General features: G+C 43.4%; 2 pseudogenes; both read left to right on the top strand.

Moving 5' to 3' along the window:
- The first annotated feature begins 16,127 nt into the window (after nucleotides 1–16,127).
- On the top strand, nucleotides 16,128–17,333 carry LOC116468505 (pleckstrin homology domain-containing family B member 2-like; annotated as a pseudogene).
- Nucleotides 17,334–18,016: 683 nt separating this feature from the next.
- Nucleotides 18,017–26,113, top strand: part of LOC116467776 (nuclear factor erythroid 2-related factor 3-like) — a 39,902-nt pseudogene continuing 31,805 nt past the window's right edge.

Here is a 26,113-nt window from a genome sequence, read left to right as displayed (position 1 = left end):
GAGGAAATAGGCTTGAGATATTAAAAAAGGTAAAGTGGGTTGAATTTTATTTGTTACATCTGGGGAAACTTAGGGAGAAACGTCTTTCAGACCGCGTGGATATGTATCTATGAAGTTCAGGAAAGAACTTAGCCCCAAGTTTGCGAGTCATATAAATATCAGTGGTGGGTACAACTAGAAGAGTTGAACAGAGAATGAGATGAAAATGAATCTGGGTAATAGAAGGATGTAAAAAATGTACAGAGAAAGAGAGACCTGAAAGAATAAGAAGGAACAATCAGAAATGAACTCCTAGAGAAAATATTGGCCAGGTACAGTGGCTCACACCTTTAATCCCAGAACTTTGAAAAGCCAAGGAAAGAGGAAAGCTTCAGCCCAGGAGTTTGAGGCCAGTCTGGGAAACATAGAAAGATCCCATCGTTCAAGTCAAAGGACGAGAGGTGGTCAGATGCAGCAGAGAAATCCAACAGGATAAAGATTGAATGCCACTTTCACATTCATTCATTCACTCAATTCTTTATTTACTGGGCACTGAGCTGGGTATGGTCCATGAACAAGACAGACATTTTTCCTTCCCCTAGGGAAGTTATAGTCCAGTGGGTAAGATGGACCTTGGAGATAGTTACAAGTACCCAAAGTAAATGCAGAAAATGCCATGAGCAAAACTAAGAGGGCACAAAATATTCAAGTGGAATCTTCTTAAAAAGTAGAGCAGGGGAACAGTTTTAGAGGTTCCATCAAGGAAATCTCTTTTACCAAGTCAGGCAGGAAGGCTGGGGTGCAGATTCCTAGCAGCTCTCCTCTGTGGCTTAGGTGTCCCAGCTTGCTTGGAACAATTAATAGGTCTATCATTTGCCTTTTTTTTTTTCTTTTGAGATAGAGTCTCACTCTGTTGCCCAGGCTGGAGTGCAGTGGCGTGATCTCGGCTCACTGCAACCTACTGCAACCTCCACCTCCCGGATTCAAGTGATTCTCCTGCCTCAGCCTCCTGAGTAGCTGGGATTACAGGCATGTGCCACCACGCCCGGCTAATTTTTGTATTTTTAGTAGAGATGGGGTTTTACTATGTTGGTCAGGCTGGTCTCGAACTCCTGACTTTGTGATCCTCCTGCCTTAGCCTCCCAAAGTGTTGGGATTACAGGTGTGAGCCACCGTGCCTGGCCCAAGGTCTATCATTTCCTAAGGTAACTGTACAAAGTACAACAGATTGGGTGGGTTAAAGCAGCAGGAGTTTCTTCTTTCACACAGTTTTGCAGCCTAGAGTCCAAAATCAAGGTATCAGCAGGGCCATGCTCCCTCTGACACCTGAAAAGGAGAATCCTTCCTTGCCTCTTCCTAGCATCTGGTGGTTTCTGCAATCCTTGGCGTTCCTTGGCTTGTAAATGCATCACTCCAACCTCTGCCTCTGTTGCCACATGGCATTTCCCCTGTGTGTCTCGGCCTTCCATTCGCTTTGTCGTCTTCTTATAAGGACACCAGTCATACTGGATTAGGACTCATCCTAATGAACTCATGTTAACTTGATTATATTTACAGAGTTGATTTCCAAATAAGGCCGTATTTACAAGGACTGGGAGTTAGGACTTCAACATATCTTTTTGGGGGACACAGTTCAACCCATAACAGGAGTTGTTTAAAATTAATTAGTAAAACTTCACTAAGGACAGTTTCAGTAGATGGATGAATTTTAGTATTATTACAGGATTCGCCTGACATCTGCTCAATAAATGAATTGGATAAGATAGATGGTAATCGTTGCTTTTCTCCGTATCTATGGTGCCATGTTAGGTCAGAGAAAACTGTTTCTTACAAGTGCTCATCACTGAGAAAGGAGAAAACATATTGGCCTGGCCTTTGCCTTTGCTAGCTCACAGGCCTTATTGGCTGGGCTGAGGTTTCTTTTCTTTTCTTTTCTTTTCTTTTTTTGAGACAGGGTCTGGACTGCAGTGGCATGATCACCGCTAACTGCAGCCTCAAATTCTTGGGCTCAAGTGATACTGCTGTCTCAGTCTCCCAAGTAGGTGGAACTACAGGCATGCACTACCATGGTTGGCTAATTTTAAACATTTTGTAGAGATAAGGTCTCACTATGTTGCCTAGGCTGGTCTCAAACTCTTGGGCTCAAGAGATCTGCCCGCTTCAACTTCCCAAAGTGTTGGGATCATAGGTGTGAGCCACCATACCTGGCCTAGGGCTGTGGTTTCTTTTTTTTTTTTTTTTTTGAGACAGATTCTCACTCTGTCGCCTAGGCTGGAGTGCAGTGGTGCTATCTCGGCTCACTGCAACCTCTGCCCTCTGAGTTCAAGTGATTTTCCTGCCTCAGCCTCCCGAGTAGCTGGGATTACAGGCATCTGCCACCACACCTGGCTAATTTTTTGTGTTTTTAGTAGAGATGGGGTTTCACCATCTTGGCCAGGCTGGTCTTGAACTACTGACCTGGTGATCCGCCCGCCTTGGCCTCCTAAAGTGCTGGGATTACAGGTGTGAGCCACCACGAAGGGCTGAGGTTTCTTAACTGTTCTTGGCCTCACTCATCATTTGCCCAAAGAAAAGTCTGACCTGATAGGGGAGCCTCAGGATGTCAGTGTGTCCCTGAAATTGTGTATAAAAGAGTTGTTTGTTTTTTTTTTCTAGATGAAATCTATTGTACTTGTCACAGGAGTCTGTGACTCAGTAACACTTAAGAGCCACTGGACTGGATTTCCTACATTTAACTGCACATTAGAGTCACCTGCAGAGATTGCAAATGCCCCATCTGAATCCCAGAGACTCATTCAATTGGTCTGGGAGAAGGCTTATCCATCGGTATTTTTTAAGTTCCTCTAGTAATCTTGGTGTGCAGCTGAGTTGGGTACCACAGCACCAGACAATTCCTACACCCACCCTTTTGGCACTAATACTCAGATTCTGATGCTCTCTACTCTTTACATAAATAATATGGCATATCCCATCAAAACTGCCATTGCCCTGGGGAGAGGGCTTGTTTAGGGCCTGAGTATTAGGACTTAATATACTTCTGGTATGCATTTCAAGACATTCTCTTAGGCTTCTGCTGTACTCCTCTGCTGCACTGGGGTGGGGAGCTGGCTCCTGGGGCATCTCTCCTTTGCTTCCCATACCACTGTGCATTCAGGGAGAATCAGCTCTACAGAGGAACTCACTGTGGAGCTTCAAAGGGGATGCACTGAGAGGGCCAACAGGGGGCTGCCAAGCGAGCCTCCAGAGTGGGAGGGGAAATGTCAAAGAGAAAACGGGTGGCAAGCAAGAGGTGCTGGGGATGGGGTTATGCAGTGCGAATCGGAAAAGTGAGCCAGCTCCCGAGCACAGGCCATAGTTGCCTTTGGAGGGTGACTCAGCAGGTTACTTTTCAGGAAGTATTCTTTCTTCATTTTTTTGTTTCTTTTTAATGAGCCAGTGAAGGGCATCAAATGAACAGACAAGTTACTAAGACTGAAAAATATTTCAGTTTCTTTTTTTTTTTTTGTAAATAGAGACAGGAGGCCAGGTGCGGTGGCTCATGCCTGCAGTCCCAGCACTTTGGGAGGCTGAGGCGGGCGGATCACCTGCGGTTACGAGTTCAATACCAGCCTGACCAACATGGAGAAACCCTGTCTCTACTAAAAACACAAAAATTAGTTGGACGTGGTGGCGTGTGCCTGTAATCAGCTACGCAGGAGGCTGAGGCGGGAGAATCGCTTGAACCCCGGAGGTGGAGGTTGGAGTGAGCTGAGAGGGTGCCACTGCATTTCAGCCTGTGCGACAGAGTGAGACTCCATCTTAAAAAAAAAAAAAAATAGAGTCTCCCTATGTTGCCCAGTCTGGTCTTGAACTCCTCGGCTCAAGTGATCTTCCTGCCTTGGCCTCCCAAACTGCTGGGATTACAGACATGAGGCATTGCCCCCAGCCTTTTCAGTTTCTTATGCTAGATATGGAGATTAGCATTAATTGCTTAATTAGCTATGCACAAAAATAATCTAGTGATTCACACTTCTCTACTGTTGTCTGCAGACTGACATTGTATAATCCAGGTGTCTCTCCGACACTGATACACAAACTGATAAGGCTGATAAACGCTCAAATAAAATGGCCATTCCACAGTTGATGGCCCAGATACCCAGAAAGACACATGGCCTCCCCCATTTGCCATTTATCTCTGCAGACAGGAAAGCTAGGTGTGGCTGTACTGTGGATCGGGTGACGGACATGGCCCCTTGGGACTTAAAATTGCCTTGCCGGCAGCTGGCATGACTCAGCTTGTGTGCTGCAGCCAACATAGCGAGGCCAGGCAGGGTGGGGCTGAGGGCAATGGAGCAGAAGAGATCTTCCCCAGTTGCTCTATTTTAAGTTACAGGGTCTTCTAACAGGTTTGGTAGGAACTGAAATACTGGCTGAGGAGTGAGGAGGGATTGCATAGTCTCGAGGTCATTGGTTTAATAATAGTTTACACTTTCGGATTCCTTGATGTGTGCCAACTTCTATACCTAGTGCTTTGCAAATATAATTTCATCTAATCCTTCCACCAACTCTGAGGGCTAAGTATCATTATCTTCATTTCTTTCTTCTCTCTCTCTCTTTTTTTTTTTTTAATAGTAAAAAACAAGAGAGAACACTGAAGATTAGGAGGTTTAAAAGCCTGCTCAAAGTCAGAGGACTGAATGCAGAGGTAGTGACAAATATTAGAACGGTCTGATTCTAATGCGTGTCCTCAAGCCTCACAATGTAGCCACCCGTGGCCTCTCCCCGTGGGGAGTTAATTCAGTGAGCATTTGTTGAGGGCCTACAGCATGCCAGGTGCTTTGCTGGGCATGGTGGAGAATGCAGGGCTGAAACGTGGCCCCTGTTATCAAGGGCTCAGTATCCTCTAGGGGGACCACCCAGGGAAATTGCAACATGTTTGTTTTAGTCTCCATTTTATCCTTTACTGGTGGTGTGATCATGGCTGATTTATGTAGTCTGGGATAACATTTTATTTTTCAGCTATTAAAAGACTATTGTGAGTCCAGACGAGAGAAAGGATGGGGATGGTGTGTTGAAAAGTAACAGGTGCTCAAAAAGTGAAGCTTCATTCATCTTTCACAAGCTACCTGGATTTTGGATGGACTGGTTCTGAAGCAAAGGAGGCTCAGGCCAAGCTCAGGCATCTTGCCTCATCCAAAACCCTTTCTTTCTATAGACCTCACATTCTGTCACTCCTTCAGCAAATCCTGACAGCTATGTCTTCTGAGTATGGACAGAGTATGACCCTTCTCTATTCCCCAGGACACAGAGCCACTATCATTCCATACCTGGGTGCTATAGAGGCCTCCTAACTGGTCTCCAGCTTCTGCCCTTACTCCTCTTTGATCTCTGCTCAAATGGCATTTTATCAGAGAACGCTTGAATACCTGTTGAAAGACTATGCCCCCTACCATCACTCACTGTATCCCAACCTGCTTTATTCTTCTTCACCACTTGATATAGACCTGCTCATTTGCTGGTCATCTGATGCCCTCTCTTGAATGTAGGGCCCTGAGGGCCAAAGCCTGGGCTCTTCCATGCACTGCTGTATCCCCCAGATCAAGAACCTGGCAGGCAAGGCGATAGGGGCTGCCATGCTTGACCTCTTTCAGTTTGTTCTCAAACTGGTTTGCCCTTTATTTTTATTTTTATTTTTTTAATGAGACAGAGGAGTCTCCCTCTGTCACCCAGGCTGGAGTGCAGTGGCGCCATCTCCGCTCACTGCAAGCTCCGCCTCCTGGGTTCACGTCATTCTCCTGCTTCAGCCTCCCGAGTAGCTGGGACTACAGGCGCCCGCCACCACGCCCGGCTACTTTTTTATTTTTTGTATTTTTAGTAGAGACAGGCTTTCACTGTGTTAGCCAGGATGGTCTTGATCTCCTGACCTCGTGATCCACCTGCTTCGGTCTCCCAAAGCGCTGGGATTACAGGCATGAGCCACCGTGTCCAGCCCTAAATCTTATTTTTAATATTACAAAATTCAGCATATAGAGAAAGGTAAAAAAGGGAGGAGAAATATGTCCCTAATGGCAGTCCCAGCAACAACCACTAATACATTTAAAACTGTTTTGATTTTTAATATCATTTTTGTTTGTTTGTTTTGAGAGAAAGTCTGGCTCTGTTGCTCGGGCTGGAGTGCAATGGTGCCATTTCGGCTCACTGCAACCTCCATCTCCAGGGTTCAAGCGATTCTTCTGCCTCAGCCTCCCCAGTAGCTGAGACTACAGGTGCCCACCACTACACGTGGCTAACTTTTGTATTTTTAGTAGAAATGGGGTTCTCCCTGTTGGCCAGGCTGGTCTCTAACTCCTGCCCTCAGGTTATCTGCCCACCTTGGCCTCCCAAAGTGCTGGGATTACAGGAGTAAACCACGGTGCCTGACCTGATTTTTAATATAATTTTAAGAGTATTTTAATTACAAAGACTAACCAAGCCTTATTGCATCCCAGATGTTCTGAATTTTGATGTTTTACTTAAAGCATTTGAACAGTGGAGTGAGCCTAATTTGAAGTCTATACTTACCGTTATGAATGTTTAGCATTATCAGGTAACCCTTATCCAAATATTTTGAGAAAGTAAACCCTAAGAGGAAGCCCATTACACACTGTAAGCTGCTCTCATTATGTGTCTAATGCCCTGACAATACACCAACTTTATTCACATGATCGCTCATTAATTTATCAATAAACTATTTATTCACCACCTACTACATGCTGTACATCCAGTTTCTGTCTCAGTTTGAACCTTAAACTTCCATGCTGTTGTTCTCCTGAGTTTTCATCATGATGATATAGTAGGGCTGTCAGGCAGAAGCTGTGGTTTGTGGTTGTGGTGGGGGTGAGGGAAGATGGCTAGGCTCAGAGCTGGTAGGTAGATTTTTATGATGAAGCCCATGATCACTTTTGAAGTGGGAACAGTCTTGGACTAAGAGATAGAAGAGGGTTCTTGTTCCAAGTGTTGCAACTAAGTTGCTAAGGGATAGTGGAAAGTCACTCCTTCTCCAGATGTCAATTTCTATGTCTAGAAAATGTTAGGTTGGGCGGGGGTAATTCCTTAACTCTCATGAATGATTCATCATCTTGGCCAATTTTCTTGTCATTTGCCACCTAATTTATAAGTTGAACGCAGGGGAAAGAACCAAACCAAACCACCTGCCTACCCAACCAATCCAACCAGTAAAGCCATGTCCTGGCAACACTTCTTGTCTCCTGCTCAGATTTTCTGGTATTCCAGCAGTAGAAAACAGTTCTTCATGCTGCTTTGTGTTTGTTTGTGCTGGTCTTTGGCTATTTCTGAATTGGAGGAAGATTCTCTGATCGTTTTTAGAGCCTCCCACTGGCAAGGAAGGGTAAAAAAATCTGAGGATATAACCTACCCCAAACAATACTCAGAGTTGGGGTCAAAATATTGATAGTCACTTGGTGGCTTCCTGATGTCTCAAATCCAGTTTTTTTTTTGTTTGTTTGAGACAAGGTCTGTCTCTATTGCCCAGCCTGGAGTGCAGTGGCACAATCTTGACTCACTACAACCTCCACCTCAGCAATTCTACTGCCTTAGGCTCCCAAGCAGCTGGAATTACAGGTGCGTGCCACCATGCCTGGCTAATTTTCGTAGTTTTAGTAGAGACGAGCTTTCACCATGTTGGCCAGGCTGGTCTTGAACTCCAGATCTCAAGTGATCCACCCGCCTCGGCCTCCTCCCAAAGTGTTGGGATTATAGAAGTGAGCCACCACCCCTGGCCCAAAATGTCTTAAAATAAGAGCATTTTGGGCTATTTTGTCCTTGAAGCTTGGTCAGTTACTGCTACTTGTACATCATTTCAAGTTTTTAATTATTTAAACACAAACCATGAGTTTGACTTTTATCTAGATCAACTTTCTATGAAACAGAGGGAAATAAGCCACTCTGAATTGGCTAATAGTTTAATTCTATGTCAAATGTAGAATTTCTTTCCTTTTTTTTTTTTTTGAGATGGTGTTTCGCTCTTCTTGCCCACGCTGGAGTGCAATGGCCTGATCTTGGCTCACCACAACCTCCGCTTCCTGGGTTCAAGCGATTCTCCTGCCTCAGCCTGCTGAGTAGCTGGGATTACAGGCATACACTACCACACCCAGCTAATTTTGTATTTTTAGTAGAGACGGGGTTTCTCCATGTTGATCAGGCTGGTCTCAAACTCCCAACCTCAGGTGATCCACCTGCCTCAGCCTCCCAAAGTGCTGGGATTACAGGCGTGAGCCACCATGCCCGGCCTCTTTTTTTTTTTTTTTTTGAGATGGAGTCTCCCTCTGTCATCCTGGCTGGAGTACAGTGGCGCGATCTTGGCTCACTGCTACCTCCGCCTCCCGGGTTCAAGCAATTCTCGTGCCTCAGCCTCCTGAGTAGCTAGGATTATAGGCACACGCCACCATGCCTGGCTAAGTTTTGTATTTTTAGTAGAGACGGGTGTCACCATGTTGGCCAGGCTTGCAAATGTAGAATTTCTAAGCTGTGCTTGATATTGTTTTGTCATCTAAACAGGAGGTTTCTCCACAGCGGTAGCTTCAACCTGAACACCCAAGATGACATGAGCCTTTGGAATGTCACCTGACAAGACCACACTTTGTAAGAGAACACCAGTGTCTGGTAACCCACAAACCTTGTTTGGCCTCTGTGAGGAGTTCTGTTTCACCCGATAGCCGCAGCCTCTCTGTAGAGTACAGTGTGACCACATCAGTCATTGGATTTTGTGCCAGCGATTCCCATGAGAGAACAGATTGCATTTGTCTGTAAATGTTTCCTTAGATAATGTGCAGTTTCTTTGGTTGTTTTTTCCCCAGAAACAAACATAAAAGGGGTAAAATTTTTCTGGCTCTTTATTTTGATGTTTGGCAGGAATATGCTTTGATATATTAAGAGAGGTTTTGGTGTGTGTGATATTCTCTGTTACTCCATGAACCTCCTGCTGCTGGGCAGAGAGAAACCAAGCTCTGTTGCCTCAAGGGACAGTTGTCATAGCAGAATCCAAGAAATAAGAATCAAACTCTTGGCTTTTAGTTTTAAAAGCTAACAGCCAGGTGGAGGATGCAAAAGATTGAGAAGAATAGGTGGCCAAGGCAAGTCAGTTTTTCCATCGCTGAAGATTAGAGAAATCTACTAGTCCAAGACAGAAAAGACTTGAAGAGGGGAACAGTTTAGTGAGGCTGGGGACAAGGGGACCAATTGAAGCAGGCGCTGTCTGTCTTCACCACCAGGAAGCTGTGATGAGCCTCCATGGATCCTCTACAGACCCCACGCTCTATTTTGAAGCATTCTTCACCTTCCACGTAACTTAGGGTCCTTCTCTTCCGTGGGCTACTTGTGAGCAACACTTGCCTGCACCCCATCTTTTTTCAGCATCTCGCTGCTCACTGTGGAGGATTCCCCTTTCAGCAGCCTAGGAAATTTAAGCTGCCAAGAAGCTGCCTTTCCAATTCCTTTTTTCTTCCCTTAAAATCCTAATTTACTGTCTCTGAACAGAAGAATAGTGGGTGCTGGCAGGCCTCTGCTTCTGGTAGTCACTCTTCAACTGACCTCATAGAGATCATAAAGCTCTCAAAATTCGGAGCTTTTTCTTTTTCTTTCTTTTTCTCTCCAGAAATATGCTTACCCAAGAATATGGGGCTAGACCGATTCACCAAACAACTGCAAATTAATTAATTCAGATGTGTTAATTCTGAAATTTTTTTCAGGTACAGATAAGAACCCAAACTATTCATTGCACTTAAAGAAAACATAATTCAAATTAATCATACCACTTAGCATTAATTAATGTACTAGTTCATTACAGAATCTAATGTCCATGGTCAATTCCACCAAATCAATTTCAGAGGCTGCAGGTCTAGAATTATCTCTCTTCATTTGTACTCTTTCTCCTCACCAGAAGCCAGTATATTAAAACCTGATTTAATTAGATACAGTCAGCAGGGAATGGTTAAGCTTTCTTTCATTTGTGCAGTGTAGGATTCTGTTATAAATAATCCCAAAATATAAGTTGTTTAACAAAATTAAAAGTTCATGGGTTGCTCACAAAAAGTCTAATGCTGTTGTTCTTAGTTGAGAGGACTTCTAGGCTTCTCTCTTCCAAGGGGCGATTTGGGGACCCAGGATCCTTCCATCTTGTGGCTCCATGGTTTGGCTTCCAGGTCACTGTTATGCACTGAATTGTATCTTCCCCAGATTCATATGCTGAAACTCTAGCCCGCAGTTCCTCAGAATGTGACTATATCTGGAAACAGGGCCTTTAAAGATGCGATTAAATTAAAATGAAGCTGTTAGGATGGGCCCTAATCTGATGTGACTGATGTTCTTATAAGAAGAAGAGGAAATTTGGAGATAGAAAGAGACACCAGGGATGTGCACACAGAGAGGAAAGCCCATGTGAGAACATGGCGAGAGGGCAGCTGTCTGCCTGCCAGTGAGAGAGGCTTTAGGAGAAACCAAACCTGCCAGCACCTCGGTGACGGGCTTCCAGCCTCCAGAACTGTGAGAAAATAAATTTCTGTTCTTTAAGCTCCACTAGTCAGTGATGTTTTTTCATAGTAGCCCCAGCAAACTAATACCTGCACCTCAGCATCATCCAGGGAATTGATGAGTGGCGTGAGAATCCCATCTGGAAACTCTTCATGGCCCATGTCTGTAAGTAGTATATCTTTTCCATCTATATTCCCTGGCCCAGAATTTAGTCACAAATGGTGGTGGCTTTAATAAGTGTTCACTGATAATTAGTGTTCAAATTGTTTATATTATAAGTACTCAGATACATATGGTGCATATCATAGTGAAAAAACAGAAAAAAAAAAAAAAAAACCACCAAAAATTCTACTCCAGTGCCTCCAAAGTAGTAGTCTAATAGATAGTTTAGCTACCCCCTTTTCTCTGTATGTTAGGGATCCTAGATTAGAGAGTTAGGGCAGGAAAAACAATCTCTCTACTTGTTTTTAGGTAAATCTCTCATATGATTTGAAATTTGTATAGGTTTTTTTTTTGTTATTGTTATTTTATGTTTGTATTTGTAATGAAATAATGCTAAGGACCCTGTTTTCATAAAAATACATGATGCACAAACTACAAGTTATTCTTTTTCTGTTATTAAAGGGCATTAGATATTTTTAAGAAGAGATTTAGGTGGTTTTTCTTCTCTTCTCTTTTTCTTCTTTCAGAGACAGGTTTTCACTCTGTTGCCCAGACTGGAGAGCAGAGGTGCAATCATAGCTTACTGTGACCTGGAATTCCTGAGTTTGGACTCACACAATCCTCTTGCCTCAGCCTCACAAGCAACTGGAACTACAGGCACATGCCACCATGCCTGGCTAATTTTTTTTTTTTTTTTTTGGTAGAAATGGGATCTCACAATGTTGCCCAGGAAGGCCTTGAACAACTGGCCTCAAGGGATCCTGCTGCTTCAGCCTCCCAATGTGCTAGGATTACTGATGTGAGCCACCATGCCTGGCTTGTTTTGACTTTCTATAAGTCTTCTGAAAATAACCAACTATATTTCTTTATCAAAATCACACTTTTTCCAATAATTTTTCAAAATTAGTGTCTTGCTGCAAGCATGCATACTCATTTCCCCCATCGTTTTTTTTCCTCACAAAAAGACAACAGCAAAGATGTCCAGAAATCAGTAGTTGACCAAAAGCCTTTTTCATGCTTTCGTGTTTATGTTCTCGGCATAAACATATCTGCCATATCTGCTGGAGAATGGTAGGGCTCCTGAGGTCTAAATTATGGCTTCCACTGAAGCCTGAGACCATTGCCCTTACAGAAGCTTATTCAGAAACACACTCTCTGAGAAGCAAAATTGTGTGGTAATTAAGGGCAAAGACTCCGATTTCAAATCCACCACTTAATAGCTGGACAATTAACTTAAGCTCTCTGTGGCTCAGTTTTCCCACGTGTAAAGTAGGAATAACACTAGACCTACGTCATAGGGTTGCTGTGCTGATGAAAAGAGTTAATATATAGAAAGAACTTAAAACAGTACCTGATATGAAGTAAGTGCTACCTAAGTGTTTGCTGCTATTGCTACTAATAATCAGCTAGGTATTATCATCTTCCACGGACATAAGTCTGCCACTGTTTTTCTGTTTTAGCATCACATTTTCTAGGAAGAGTAGAAACTATCGGTGTGGGGAAAAAACTAATATGTTAATTTAAAAAATGAAGCCAGTTGCACAAGAGGCCTAAATGAGAAAATGAGTGCCTGTCTTGGAGATTCACAAGTTCAAGCATGATTCCTAACAGGTGCCTCAGAATTCTACTCCTTTAGAAAAGATTCACGCTGAAAACCCATTGTCACAATCACAGTTGCTGAACCAATCATCTTGCTGAGTGCTCCTGGACCTGCCCAAAGGGAAAGTCCAGGGATGGTGTTGAAATTCCATTCTGAGCTAGAGGGCTGTTTTAACAGAGAAAGGAATCTATAATTGGCAAGAAAGACCAAGCTTAATCTCAAAGCAGTTTGATAAGTCTGGAGGTCTGAGATCACAGAATGTCTAGGCCAAGACTTACTCAGTCAGAATGAAACACGTTTCTGGAGGTAGGTAAATGAGATTAGGGAAGGGGAAGACACAACTATTTATCATGTGACTTTTTCTTCCTTAACGTTCCACAAAGAATTGTTGTGGGGCCTGATAAGACATATGTGGGAGACTAAAAGCTTAATGACACTCAACTCTGGCCAACCTAGTTCTCACTGTGTGCTTGGGAGAAGGATTCCTACTCTTGGGTTTCTGTCCCTTCTTCCCAACTCCGGTGTGACTTCCTGCGGTGAGCCATCTCTGCCTCCTCAGTGAAATAATTGAACCAGAGAAACTTCTCAGATGTGGGTGGATTTAGAAAAAGATATGCGTGTGGGGAGAATGATTGAACACCTTGTATATGGGGTGATGCAGTGGTGGTCCCCTGAAGCAGTAACCGCTGTAGCAGGCTTCCCCGTTGGGCCCTGATGCTGCAATGTTGTGTGAACTTGGACCAATTAATGTTAAATTTCAATGATCTTATTTGAAAAATAGGTAGTGTAAAATCTACTGCACTAGCTGGATTAAAAGCAAAATTTCTAGTTCCACAGGTGGAAGTTGAAGCAAGATGTTTTTCCTCTAAGTGCATGGGGTCTTTACACAGAGAAGCTAGCTGCATAGGATATGAGTAAGACAAAAACAAATTCAAAACAGACTGCTTCCAGTCTGTTTTAGCTTAGCAGGAAAAAAGACAGAAGGGAGAAAGAGGCTGCAGTTTTCCTCCACTTCATTAGTGACCTGGGGAAATGGAGGGGGCACTATTCCAGCAGCTCACTGGTGCCTGAAATGTGTTGACTCACAAAACTTTTGATACCGGATGTGTTTGTTTTTCTTCCCCTCACATTAAGCAGGTCTCTAGTTCTTCGGAAAACAACTGAGTGATCTACAATTCCATTCAAGTCTGATAATTATTACCTGGAGTTAGTGCAGGTCCCATAGCTAAGGGCTCAGTCCCACAAGATTGGCCTCACTTCAGATGCCAATCACATGTCCTGGGTTGCCACCTGCACTTTGGTTCTGATTGGCTGGCTATAAATCAGGGGTTTCCATGCCCTTCTCCTCATGTTTGAGAATTTGATGGAAAAACATGAGAAAACCCTTTACTTACATTTACTGGTTTGTTATAAAGGATACCACTCAGAACAGCCAAATGAAGAGACACACAGGGCAAGCGATGGGGAACGAGTGCCCCATTCCCCCAGCACCTCCATGAGTTCACTAATCTCAAAGCTTCCCGAAGCCCCTTGTTTAGGGGTTTTTAGGAATGATGGATTAAATCCTTGGCCATTGGTCATTAAACTCAATCTCTGGCTCTCTCTTCTCCCTGAAGATCAGGCTGTGAAACTGAAAGTTCCAGTCCTGTAATCATGCATTGGGCTTTCTGGCAACCAGCTCCCATCCTGAGGCTATCTAGGAACCACTAGTCACCAGTCATCTCATTAACATGTAGAAAGACACTCTTTTTTTTTTTTAAAAAAACCATTTATTTATTTATTTTTGTTATTGTTGTTGTTTGAGATGGAGTCTCACTCTGTTGCCCAGACTGGAGTGCAGGGGCATAACCTCGGTTCACTGCAACATCCGCCTCCCAGGTGCAAGCGATTCTCGTGCCTCAGCCTCCTGAGTAGCTGGGACTACAGGTGTGTGCCAACACACCCAGCTAATTTTTGTATTTTTAGTAGATACGGGGTTTCATCATGTTGGCCAGGCTGGTCTCAAACTCCTGGCCTCAAGTGATCCACCCACCTTGGCCTCTCAAAGTTCTGGCATTACAGGCTTGAGCCACTGCTCCCGGCCCTTAACTTTTATTTTAAGTTCAGGGGTACAAGGGCAGGTTTGTTACATAGGTAAACTTGTGTCATGGGGCTTTGTTGTACAGATTATTTCATCACCCAGGTATTAAGCCTAGTATCCATTAGTTATTTTGCCTCATCCTCTCTCTCCTCCCACCTTTCTGCCTTCTGATAGGCCCGAGTGTGTGTTTTTCCCCTCTATGTATCCGTGTGTTCTCATGATTTAGCTCCAAATTATAAGTGAGGATATATGGTATTTAGTTTTCTGTTCCTGTGTTAGTTTGCTCAGGATATGGCCTCCAGCTCCATCCATGTTCCTGTGAAGAACATCATCTCATTCTTTTTTATGGCTGTGTAGTATTCCATGGTGTATATGTGACACATTTTCTTTACTCAGTCTATCATTGATGGGCATTTAGGTTGATGCCATGTCTTTGTTATTGTGAATAGTGCTGCAATGAACATATGTGTTCATGTGTCTTTATAACAGAATTATTTATATCCCTTTGGGTATATACCCAGTAACGGGATTGCTGGGTCAAATGACATTTCTGTCTTCACGCCCAAAAAAACCACTCTTAGTCATGCCAGAGATACTGTGGGTCTTAGAAGCTCATGTGCCAGGAACTGTGGACTAAGACTAAATATATATATTTTTATTGTCTCATATTGGCTCTGTTCATCCAGTTAGAAGAACAGCATTTCTTCAGGGGGATCTCAACAGAGACATGACATACGGAAGGTGCAGAATTCTGTATGCCCGGATGCATTGCGAGCTGTCCTGAAGAGAGGCCAGCTAGAGGCTGGCTAGAGGCGCTGGAGACGTGGTCCTGATTCTTACTATTGGGCTCAGGCATTGGGGCCTGAAATTCCTACCACAGGAATAAAAGAAGAAAGTTCATTCATATTCAGATAGTTTTAAGCTGGTAAGTGAGTTTCTATTCAAACTCCTACATTATTTTCAAGGTGCATTAGCCCATTTATGTTTAATACCTGTGGTTTCAACTAGCTCAGGGGCATTCTGATCACTGGAAAGAAAGCTGTTTACAAGGTGGTTTATGTCAGATGACTTTGCCAAGAAACCTATCTTGAAAGGTTGCTGGAAGGATTATGTGAAACAGCATATCAAGGTTCTAAACAGTGCCTACTACATTAAGTGCTGGATGGTGACTAAGACATACTCAGTCCCTCCCCTTATGGTCCTTATGGTTTAGTGAGAAAATGGAAAAATAAACAAGTCATTTCATTCTCATTCTAACTGGCTGGGGTGGTAATGCAGAGTAAAATCTGAAGAACCCCTGTAAATTGTATGTTAAATTAAGCTTAAGTGAGCACATACTATTTTCTAGGGCTCAAGTCCAAAGATTTCATTAAATTTTTAAAGATCTCCTTGGCTCATAAGAGTTTAATGATCATTTGTTAGAAGTAGATGAAAAGCACCCCAAATTATCTTATAAAATATTTTCCTGTTTCCCAATTTATTGTATGAAAGCTAGCATTACATTTTATAAAAGCCAATAAAGATATTTCAAAAGTAAAACTATAGGCTGATTTTACTTATGGATATAGGTGTAAAAATTCTAGATAAAATATTCGCAAACCAAATGCAGTATTACATTAGAAGAATAGATATTGGTGTGACAGTTGGAGCTGAGGAACCCCAGCAGTGTCTTTGCATTCTCCACTCTGGCTGGTGGGTGGAGATGGCCTGAAGAGTGGCTGGTTGCTGCAACAGAGTGCTATGTTGAAGCTCTGGAATAAGAATTGGTTTGACCTGTGGTCACGTGGTACCTGACCTATTATGATGACCAGACTCGGCAGAGTGTTGACGATAAGGCCCACATGCAAGTGGAATGCCTCAACATCCCTACCGGGCAGGAATGTCGGGATAGTCAGCCTCTGGATGGAAAGTCAAAAGACTGCATACTGACGGGAGTGGTGGCTCACGTCTGTAATCCCAGCACTTTGGGAGGTCGAGGCAGGCGGATCACTTGAGGTCAGGAGTTCGAGACCAGCCTGGCCAACATAGTGAAACCTCGTCTCACCTAAAAATACAAAAATTAGCCAGTCATGGTGGCACGCACCTGTAATCCCAGCTACTCGGGAGGCTGAGGCAGGATAATTGCTTGAACCTGGGAGGTGGAGGTTGTGTTGAGCCGAGATTGTGCCACTGCACTCCAGCCTGGGTGACAGAATGAGACCCTGTCCCCCCCCAAAAAATGTACAAAATATATATTATATATTGTATAATAAATAATATTTATATATTATATAATCACATTTAAATATAATATACATTAATATTTAAATTGATTATATAATATATAATATTCTTATTAAAATATATCATATATAATTTGTATATAAGCAAGCCAGGAACCCTGCCTTGCTTTTGTTCTTGATCTCTGCATGATAGAGAAGCTTAGAACATGGAATTTTGAACTCCTGACCTTGTGATTCACCCGCCTTGGCCTCCCAAAGTGCTGGGATTACAGGCTTGAGCCACTGTGCCCGGCCCCTAGCTTCTTATTCTCAGGTTATTCTTGTATGGTTTTGTATAGAAAAAGACTGCATGCTGCAGATTGTTTGCTCAGATGGGAAAGCAATTAGTCTTTGTGCAGAAAACACAGTGATTGCTTGGCCTGGAAATTTACACTCCAAGATTCCGGGACAAACACAGCCTGTGTGGGCTCCACAGTCATGACTGATGAGACACTCGTGGTTTCCTCCCCTCCACCACACACAGCCTATGCTGCACCAGCCACTGAGGAATAGGCCTGTGAGCCATACAGTGGTATGTGCCTGCCAGGAACTCAAATTGTCTATGCTGCTAATGGACAGGCATAGGCTGTGCCCTACCAGTACTCGTATGCAGGACTTTATGGACAGCAGCCTGCTAACCAAGTCATCATTCAGGAGTGATATCGAGACAGTGACCTGGGCAGTGGGCATGTTGTCAGGAGTGGCCATGGTCATGGCCTTAGGGTGTCTATTCTTGGTCTTCTAGAGGCCATAAGGTATTGATGTGCATAGCTCCTGATAACCCTGTGTGCAGTAACATGATTTACAGGGCATTTCTGTCTGTCACAAATGTTTTTAATAATAATTTTAATCGTTCCTTTGAAAGTAGTGACGTCATAATTGTAACTAATCCACATAAGTACCACAGAGAAAGGTTTGAACTGTGCTATTTTTTTCTTTTTCCTTTTTTTTTTTGAGATGGAGTCTAGCTCTGTCCCCCAGGATGGAGTGCAGTGGCGCGATCTTGGCTCCCTGCAACCTCTGCCTCCAGGGTTCAAGTGATTCTCCTGCCTCAGCTTCCCGAGTAGCTGGGATTACAAGCACGTGCCGCCATACTCGGCTAATTTGTGTATTTTTAGTAGAGATGGGGTTTCACCATGTTGGCCGGGATGGTCTTGATCTCCTGACCTTGTGATCTGCCCACCTCAGCCTCCCAAAGTGCCGGGATTACAGGCATAAGCCACTGCGCCTGGCCAGAACTGTGCTATTTTGTTCAAATATGGGCTCTCCAGGGGCACTGGCTCATTCTAGGACTGTCCTTACGGAGGTCTCGGAATACTTTATTTGAGCATAGCTGTTTTGAAAGGCATTTTCTTTTTAGAGTTAGGTGTAGTGCTTAAGGGATACTTTGTTTTCATGTTATGCCAGTAATATAGTGCTGTATGCGTCATGAGTGATTGTGGCAAGAAAATCTACAGTTCCTTTCTGTTTAACTTTTTCAAGCCAAAGACCAGAACCGGATGCATGTTACCCCAGGAGCTGTGGATTGGTAAGCTTCTGGTTACTTCTCCTAGGCTGTGATGTGAGAGCCCCCTGACCCGCCTTCTGGGGCTCCACAGGCCCCCAGCAAGGGTGACTCCTCAGGATGAGAGGGCACAGCCAGCCTTTGAAAAAACGATGCTTCAGAAATCTGCCTAACCCTAGCTTCTTCTTTTTCTTTCTTTTCTTTTCTTTTTTTTTTTTTAAGACAGAGTCTCACTCTGTCACCCAGGCTTGAGTGCAGTGGCATGATCTAGGCTCACTGCAACCTCCACCTCTCGGGTTCAAGCAATTCTCTGCCTCAGCCTCCCAAGTAGCTAGGATTACAGGGGCCTGCCACCAAGCCTGGCTAATTTTTTTTTGTATTTTTTTTTTTTAGTAGAGATGGGCTTTCACTATCTAGGTCAGGCTGGTCTTGAACTCCTGACCTTGGGATTCACCCGCCTTGGCCTCCCAAAGTGCTGGGATCACAGGCTTGAGCCACTGTGCCCGGCCCCTAGCTTCTTATTCTCAGGTTATTCTTGTATGGTTTCGGTAGCCGTATTTGGAAAACATATCCCTCATTAGGAATTGATTTGAGCTTCTGAGTTTTAGGGTTTTATCCTTTAAAACTTGGAGAAGCCAGAAAAATAACAAACAAGTGTGTGGGGGCAGATTTGCTTTATTCAGAGAGAGCTATTTGAGTGTGTGTCTGCCTGGGGTGTTTGCATTGCTGCCTCAGCCTCCTTATAGCCTATTTTTCTGCTTGTTGAGAGACTAATATTAAAAGAAAGGTGGGGGAGTGGAAGGAGAGCCTTAGTTAGAGCATTTTCATTTCAGGCCTTCTGAGAGGTTGGACTGTGGGGGGATTGCTCTCTCTTGTCCCCCTGAAGGCCCACAGGAACGGGGCCCTGTGGCTGTCCACTGAGCACCAGGACAGACCGTAGCTGAGCAAACTCGGGTTATGGATGGGAAATGGGGCCCAGGGGCCCTCAGGACACAGGGACTGGCTCAAGGTGCCACTCAGTCTGGCCAGGACCCCTGCCTTGCTTTTGTTCTTGATCTCTGCATGATAGAGAAGCTTAGAACATGGAATTTTGAGCCCCAAAATGTGGGAGTCTCTGGAAAATCCAGTCCTGCCTTTCTGTCCAATGCTCTTATTTCTAATATTATGAACCATGTATTTCAAATATTCACATTTCTGTTGTTTCATATTTTCAAGCTCTGAATTATTCTGGTTTTCTGTCCTTCATGCTTTAAACATGTGATTGTAAAAAGGCAGTTTAGCGCAGTGAATATCTCTGCCCCACCCTCCATATGGTCCTGTTTTCCCTAACATACGTTCCAGGTAGCACAGACGTGTTATTTTGCCCGACTAGTTACATACATGCTGTCTTGCTTTGCTGCTCAGTTACTTCCCTCTGAGGCCAACTTACATAGGATTCCACATGAAGCCAGATGCCCGAGAAACCGAGTGGTGACCACAAGTCTGTTTTTATCGCCAGTCCTAGGGGACTTGTTGACATGAGAGTGTCTGTTCCCACCTGGAAGGATGTGTGTTTATCTGTCGTCTCTGGATAGATGCAACGTATGACAACGCTAGTGTCCATGGTTTAAAATGTTGCTTTGAGGATTTTCCATCCTGTATAATAAGAACGGCTTTGTTAAGATTATAATCGTTGTTAAAGCTGTATGTACGCTTTACTTAAAAACTGTGAACAGTTTTTCATGTTGCACTGGTGGTAATTTTGGACTTGGAATTACCGGGAGGGAATTACAGGAACCAGAGAGTATTGACTTTTGCAGCTGAAATGCTCTTGAAGCAGACGTCTCCCTGTGCCCCATGGCTGCTTCTGGATGAACTGGGGGAGTTGTGGACTGAAGCTTGGGCACCCGTGTGTGTCCCCTCCCCAGTCCCCATCCCCAGTGGGGCCAGCCTCATTAGGCAGCCATAGTTGAGCCTGGAAATTCACGGTCATTAGTGATTTGATCCTGGTATGAAATGCATACTGGGGATAAGGTGGGCTCAGATATTTCATTTCTTTGGCCACAACTCCCACAGATGCCAACATTTTGATAGCCTCAGTATCTCAACGACATCCTTTGTTTACAGTGCTACACTTACTAATTCCAAGTCAAGAAGTGCGTGAGTTAGAAGAAACTTCTGTTCATTTTTGAGTAAGCATTTTACTTTCATGTGTCCTTTTTTTTTTTTTTTTTGAGACGGAGTCTCACTCTGTCGCCCAGGCTGGAGTGCAGTGGCACGATGATCTCAGCTCACTGCAAGTCCCGCCTCCCGGGTTCACACCATTCTCCTGCCTCAGCCTCCTGAGTAGCTGGGACTACAGGTGCCTGCCACCACGCCCGGCTAATTTTTTGTATTTTTAGTAGAGACGGGATTTCACCGTGTTAGCCAGGATGGTCTCGATCTCCTGACCTTGTGATCCGCCTGCCTCGGCCTCCCAAAGTGCTGGGATTATAGGCGTGAACCACTGCACCCGGCCTCTATGTGTACTTTTAAATAATGATCCATACCTTGAAGAAGTTGGCCATTGACATTACTTGCATGCTAATCTGATTGTTCTTTTAGCTCTGTTCTTTTCATTCCTTGAATCAACTTCAGGGTCTTGGATATTAAAGAGAAGAGGGAGAACTGTGGTTAATATCTTGGATCATAATTTGTGAACAAGGCCAGACTGCCCATTTTAGGCCATCCAGGACTTAGTGTAGCCACCTGGATCATAAGAAGATTCTCAGTTGAGACAAAATGACCCAAGTTTATTTTCCACATCGAGTTTTGATCCCCCGGAATATTTCTTTTTCCTTCCCTAGTGTATATAGATACAAGCCATGGAATGCAGTCCCACTTTCTCTCCAGAACTGAACTTTTTGTGATTGCTTTCTGTCTCTAGTATTCTCTTGTGTCTACAGAACTGATTTTTTTCCTACATATGCAAATTGTACGTTTGTAAGCGAAAATGTCAATATATTAACGTGTTAACCTTGAAGAAAAAAAAAAGAATAAATACCAAGATTAAGTAAATTTATTCTGGAATGCAAGAATTGTTCAACATTTAAAAAACTATAAATAATAATCAATTACAGTAACAAATTAAAAGAGAAAACCTGCAAGATTATATTAATAAATATTTAAAAGTATGTGATAATTCAATATTCATTTCAGAGAAAAAAGCTACCTAAATATGATGAGATTTGCCAAAACCCAAAAGCAAACATCATACCAAGTATTATAGAACAAAAAAAGTTAACTGAATTAAAATGAGGAATAAGGCAGATACACTTGTTATCTCAACTTATTTATTACTCCTACATTGTTTTGGAGGCTCTAGCTAATGCAATAGAAGATGAGATTATTTGCTTAAATATTGAAAAAGGAAAGCACAATACTAGAATTAATAAGTGAATTCGGCAAGTCATTTGGACTTTTTGTTAATTTTCTTTGGCTGTTATTTATTGAATGATATGACATTGTAAGGAAATGTAAGTTTTATGTTTTTACACTAACAGATTTAAAAATCTTTTCCTTTAAATTTAGGATTTTGCATCTCTGCTTAGAAATGACTTCCTCATGCTTAGAAATGACTTCCCAGGATTTCTTCTAGTAGTTTTATGATTTTATGTTTAAACTTTCGATTCATCAGGAAGCTCCTTTTGGCTTGTGAGGGAAAATTGGGCCTAAGATTTATTTATCTTCAAAGTATTTTATTTATTACACAATGCACTTTCTCCCATTGATTTGAAATGCCAACATGGCATAAATTTCATTTTAGAATGCAGCTGGGTCTGTTTCTGGACTCTGTACCTCTGTTTTCTTCTTTTGCAGTTCCAAGATATTTTAATTATCGTAGCTGCATTTTATGATTTACTACCTGGATGAGTGAGTTTCTAGGGAGAAATTGTCAGCATTTTAAATAGTGAAGGGAAGGTACTAGCAGAGAGGTTAGTGATGTTACACCAGGGTGTATTTATTTATTTGTTTTTAGAGATGGGGTTGTGCTTTGTTGGCCAGGTGGTCTTGAACTCTTGGCCTCAAGCAATCCTCCTGCCTCCACTTCCCAAAGTGCTGGATTACAGGCAGGAACCACCATACCTGGCCAGAAGGTTGTATTTAGATAACAGATCCCTGAATAGGTGGGTGGGTGATAAGGGAAGTGCAGGGGGTTGAGAGGGTAGTGGGGAATGGTTTTCAGGGCCAGGTTGGGGTGTTAGCCTTGACCAGGAGGAAGGGTACTCTGACACTGTGAAGAGACAGAGAGAGGGAAAGCTGGCATTAGCAAGATTACAGCCCTTCCAGGGGAAAGACCCTTCATCCTACTCCTAATGCTGGTCTTAGGTAGCCATATTTTGTGACTGTGAGTCCCTGTCCATCCCAACCATCCCCGATTAAATCAGGAAGGCCCTGTTACCAGAAAGCGGTCCCCATCCAGACCCCAAGAGAGGGTTCTTGGATCTCGCATGAAAAAGAATTTAGGAAGAGTCCATAGAGTAAAGCGAAAGTGAGTTTATTGAGAAAGTAGAGGAATAAAAGAATGGCTACTTGGTAGGCAAAGCAGCCCCAGGGGCTGCTGGTTGCCCATTTTTATGATTATTTCTTGGTTATATGCTAAACAAAATGTGGATTATTCATGCCTGCCCTTTTTAGACAATATAGGGTAACTTCCTGACATTGCCATGGCATTTGTAAACTGTCATGGCGCTGGTGGGAGTGTGGCAGTGAGGACGACCAGAGGTCACTGTCGTTACCATCTTGGTTTTGGCCGGCTTCTTTACTGCAAGCTGTTTTATCAGCAAGGTCTTTATGACCTGTATCTTGTGCTGACCTTCTAGCTCATCCGGTGACTTAGAATGCAGCCCGGTAGGTCTCAGCCTTATTTTTACCCAGCCCTTATTTAAGATGGAGTTGCTTTGGTTCAAATGCCTCTGACAACCAGAGCATGGCAGCCATTCCAGAACAAGCAGACTGTGAAGTGACGTGACATGAAGAGCTCTTTTCCAAACATGAGGAAGGGAATTCAGTTAGAATCTCTAGTGTATTGATTTGCTGGAACACTCATTGTCAAGTTCTAGATTTTCTTTATGTAGAAAACGCAGACTCACTGTGTGAACAAAGCAAGTTTTAATGCTTCCCCACTTCCTCCCCAGACCCAGAGGGAGTGAAGGAGAGCAGTGTTCCTGTCCAGAAGTGGGTCAAGGATTGAAATTTCTTACCACTGGGTTCAGGACTGGCTCTCACCAGGGATTGCAGGTCCTAGAAGATGCTGGGTCCTACCTGATGGAATCAGAGAGAAAGTCCAGTAGCTTGGTCTCAGTGGGGCCTCAGCCCAAAGAGACCGAGTGGATGTCCTTTTCCTCCAGACTGCCGGGGGCAGCAAATTCCATATGTATGTTTTGCTAAAATTTTTCTTCCTGAGAGTTTGCCTTCATGCGAATCTTCCTGAAGGGTATTTTCCCTGGGTGTAACCCCCTGCATATGAAAGCTAATGGTAGGCCAGGCGCAGTGGCTCATGCCTGTAATCCCTGCACTTTAGGAGGCCAAACTGGGTGGATCACCTGAGGTCAGGTGTTTGAGACCAGCCAGGCCAATGTGGCGAAACGCCGTCTCTACTAAAAACACAACAATTAGCTGGGTTTGGTGGTGGGCACCTGTAAACTCAGCTACTCTGGAGGCTGAGGCAGGAGAATGGCTTGAACCTGGGAGGCCAGCCTGGGCAAAAAGTGAGACTCTGTTGCCAAAAAAAAAAAAAAAAAAAAAGAAAAAGAAAAGAAAGCAAACAGTAGCAGTGGATGGGAGTGTTGAGAAAGTGAATGATGGATTGATGGGCTCTTTTGCAAACCAGAGAGTTTTCAACTGAAGGAGGAAATAATCATGTTGTTTATTTGTTTCTCACCTGTCAGCTAATCAAGTGATTTGTTTCATTGACAGATGAACTAAGAAAGTTACTTATTTCAAGTGGAAAAGCATTCACAATAATTTAATCTTATCAGTAAAACTGAGAAGTTGTTCAGGGAATTGAATATCATTTCTGTGCCCAAATTCCCTTCCCATTTCTATTTATTTATGTGAACAAGTTTTTCACAGTTGTATATATATATATATATAAACAAAAATAGGAATAAAATCCATGCCAACTTAGTCTCAGGCTATCATCTACAGATACATTAAAAATTGCAAAAGCCCTCTAAACTATTAAACAAATAGTACCATTCACCTTTCAGGAGCTTCGTTCTCAATATATTTCCTTTATATTTTATATTTACTTTCTGTTTAATGACTTAAAATATGTAATATTTAGGTACTTTGATCAACTGTTCACTGAAAACAATGGTAAAGATAATTTAATCCAGAAGAAAATTTAAATACAGAGCTTTAAGATCAAAGTAAATAATTTTTAAAAATTTCAATGTGTACACCTATTTTTGTTATAGAAACATAAGGAAGTTCAATAAAAGACTTTTAGACAGAAAAACACATTCCATTAGGATATAATTCTGTAGGAAATGTGGAAGGGCAGAGGTCCGGAGCCCGGGTCTGTGAACTCCCTTTGCCCCCAGGTCCTCAGATCTTGCCCTCCATGCTGAGATTTAGAGACTGGAGGCCCTAATGACTGCTGATCTCGTATCAGGTGAGAGCTCATCTCCTTGATGACAACAGGCATCACTAAGCCCTAATTAGTCAGGCCACAGGAAGCTGGTATCTATTATTTAAAGGAAAGCAAAACACATTTTCCTTCTTCTTTGGTAGAACAGGAAGCAAGGCCACATGCTGAGTAGGAGGAGCCAGCACAGGGTGGAGTAGTGAAGGGCCACTCTGCCCTAGCCACGTCTCAATGGTGAGCTTATATGTATTTCCCACTGGGCACAGCCGAGCGTCAGAGATTTGAGGTGTGTGTGTGTGTGTGTTTTGCTTATTTGCTTCACAAAGTCATTCTGGACCTCAGTTGAGAGAGAGAGAGGCTCTGATTCTTTAACTGGTGGCCTCAGGCCCTAGCACCCACTCTGTAGATGGGGAAAGAGAGGAACATTTGTGAGAGGTTTGGATAATCCTGGTCCAGAGAAGAGGCACATCATTTAAATTTTTATTTTTTTATTTTTTGAGACGGTCTTGCTCTGTTGCCCAGGTTGGAGTGCAATGGTGTGATCTTGGCTCACTGAAGCTTCTGCCTCCCTGGTTCAAACGATCCTCTCACCTTAGCCCCGCAACTAGCTGGGACTACAGGCACATGCCACTGTACCTGGCTATTTTTTTTATTTTTATTTTTTGTATTATTTGTAGAGATAGACTTTCACCATGTTGCCTAGACTGGTCTTAACCTCTTGGGCTCAAGCAATCCACCTGCCCTGGCCTCCTAAGGGCTAGGATTACAGGCACGAGCCACCATGCCTGGCCTTTTTTTTTTTTTACTTTAAAGGTTTTCGATATTTCCAACAATAATGAGCTTGAAGGGGCACATCACTTCTGCTCATACTCCATGACTTGAACTTGGTGGTTTGTGGCTTTCCTGGGGGTCCTGGAAGCAGGAGATGCTGGTTGGCTCCTCAGCTAGCTGTCTCTGCTCTACGGGGGTAGAAGGTTTGAAGACAGCTGAGAGGGTTGGAAATAGCCACTGCAGCACGAGGAGAACAGCTGATCAGGAAACACAAGCCTGGTGGGCAGCATTAATGGCCAGCTGCAATCTGTGGGGTGGTGGGCTTTCCTCCAGCAGCCTCCAGCTATGCCCCTACGAATGTCAATAGGAGAAGAGTTGGTTAGATCGAGCTTGTGGTTTCAGGGGAGAGGCATGTCAAGGGGACAAGGGGGCAAGGGAATTGAAGATCTTGGCAGGAAAGAATCTGAGGAACTACTATGTCTATGTTGGTTAAGGAAGAGAGTGGTCATGGCAGATGGGCAAAAAAGAAAGGGCTCAAGTACCTACAGGTCTTGATGAAACTGAAGAAGAGATGGAGTGGATGGAAGTGCTGGGATTACAGGCGTGAGCCACTGTGTCTTGCTCTGTTGCCCAAGCTGGA

Source organism: Hylobates moloch, unplaced genomic scaffold (genome assembly GCF_009828535.3).
Source record: "Hylobates moloch isolate HMO894 unplaced genomic scaffold, HMol_V3 SCAFFOLD_5, whole genome shotgun sequence".
Lineage (NCBI taxonomy): Eukaryota > Metazoa > Chordata > Mammalia > Primates > Hylobatidae > Hylobates > Hylobates moloch.
The sequence above is the reverse complement of the archived record's forward strand: the minus strand, read 5'-3'. Positions and strand labels throughout refer to the sequence as shown.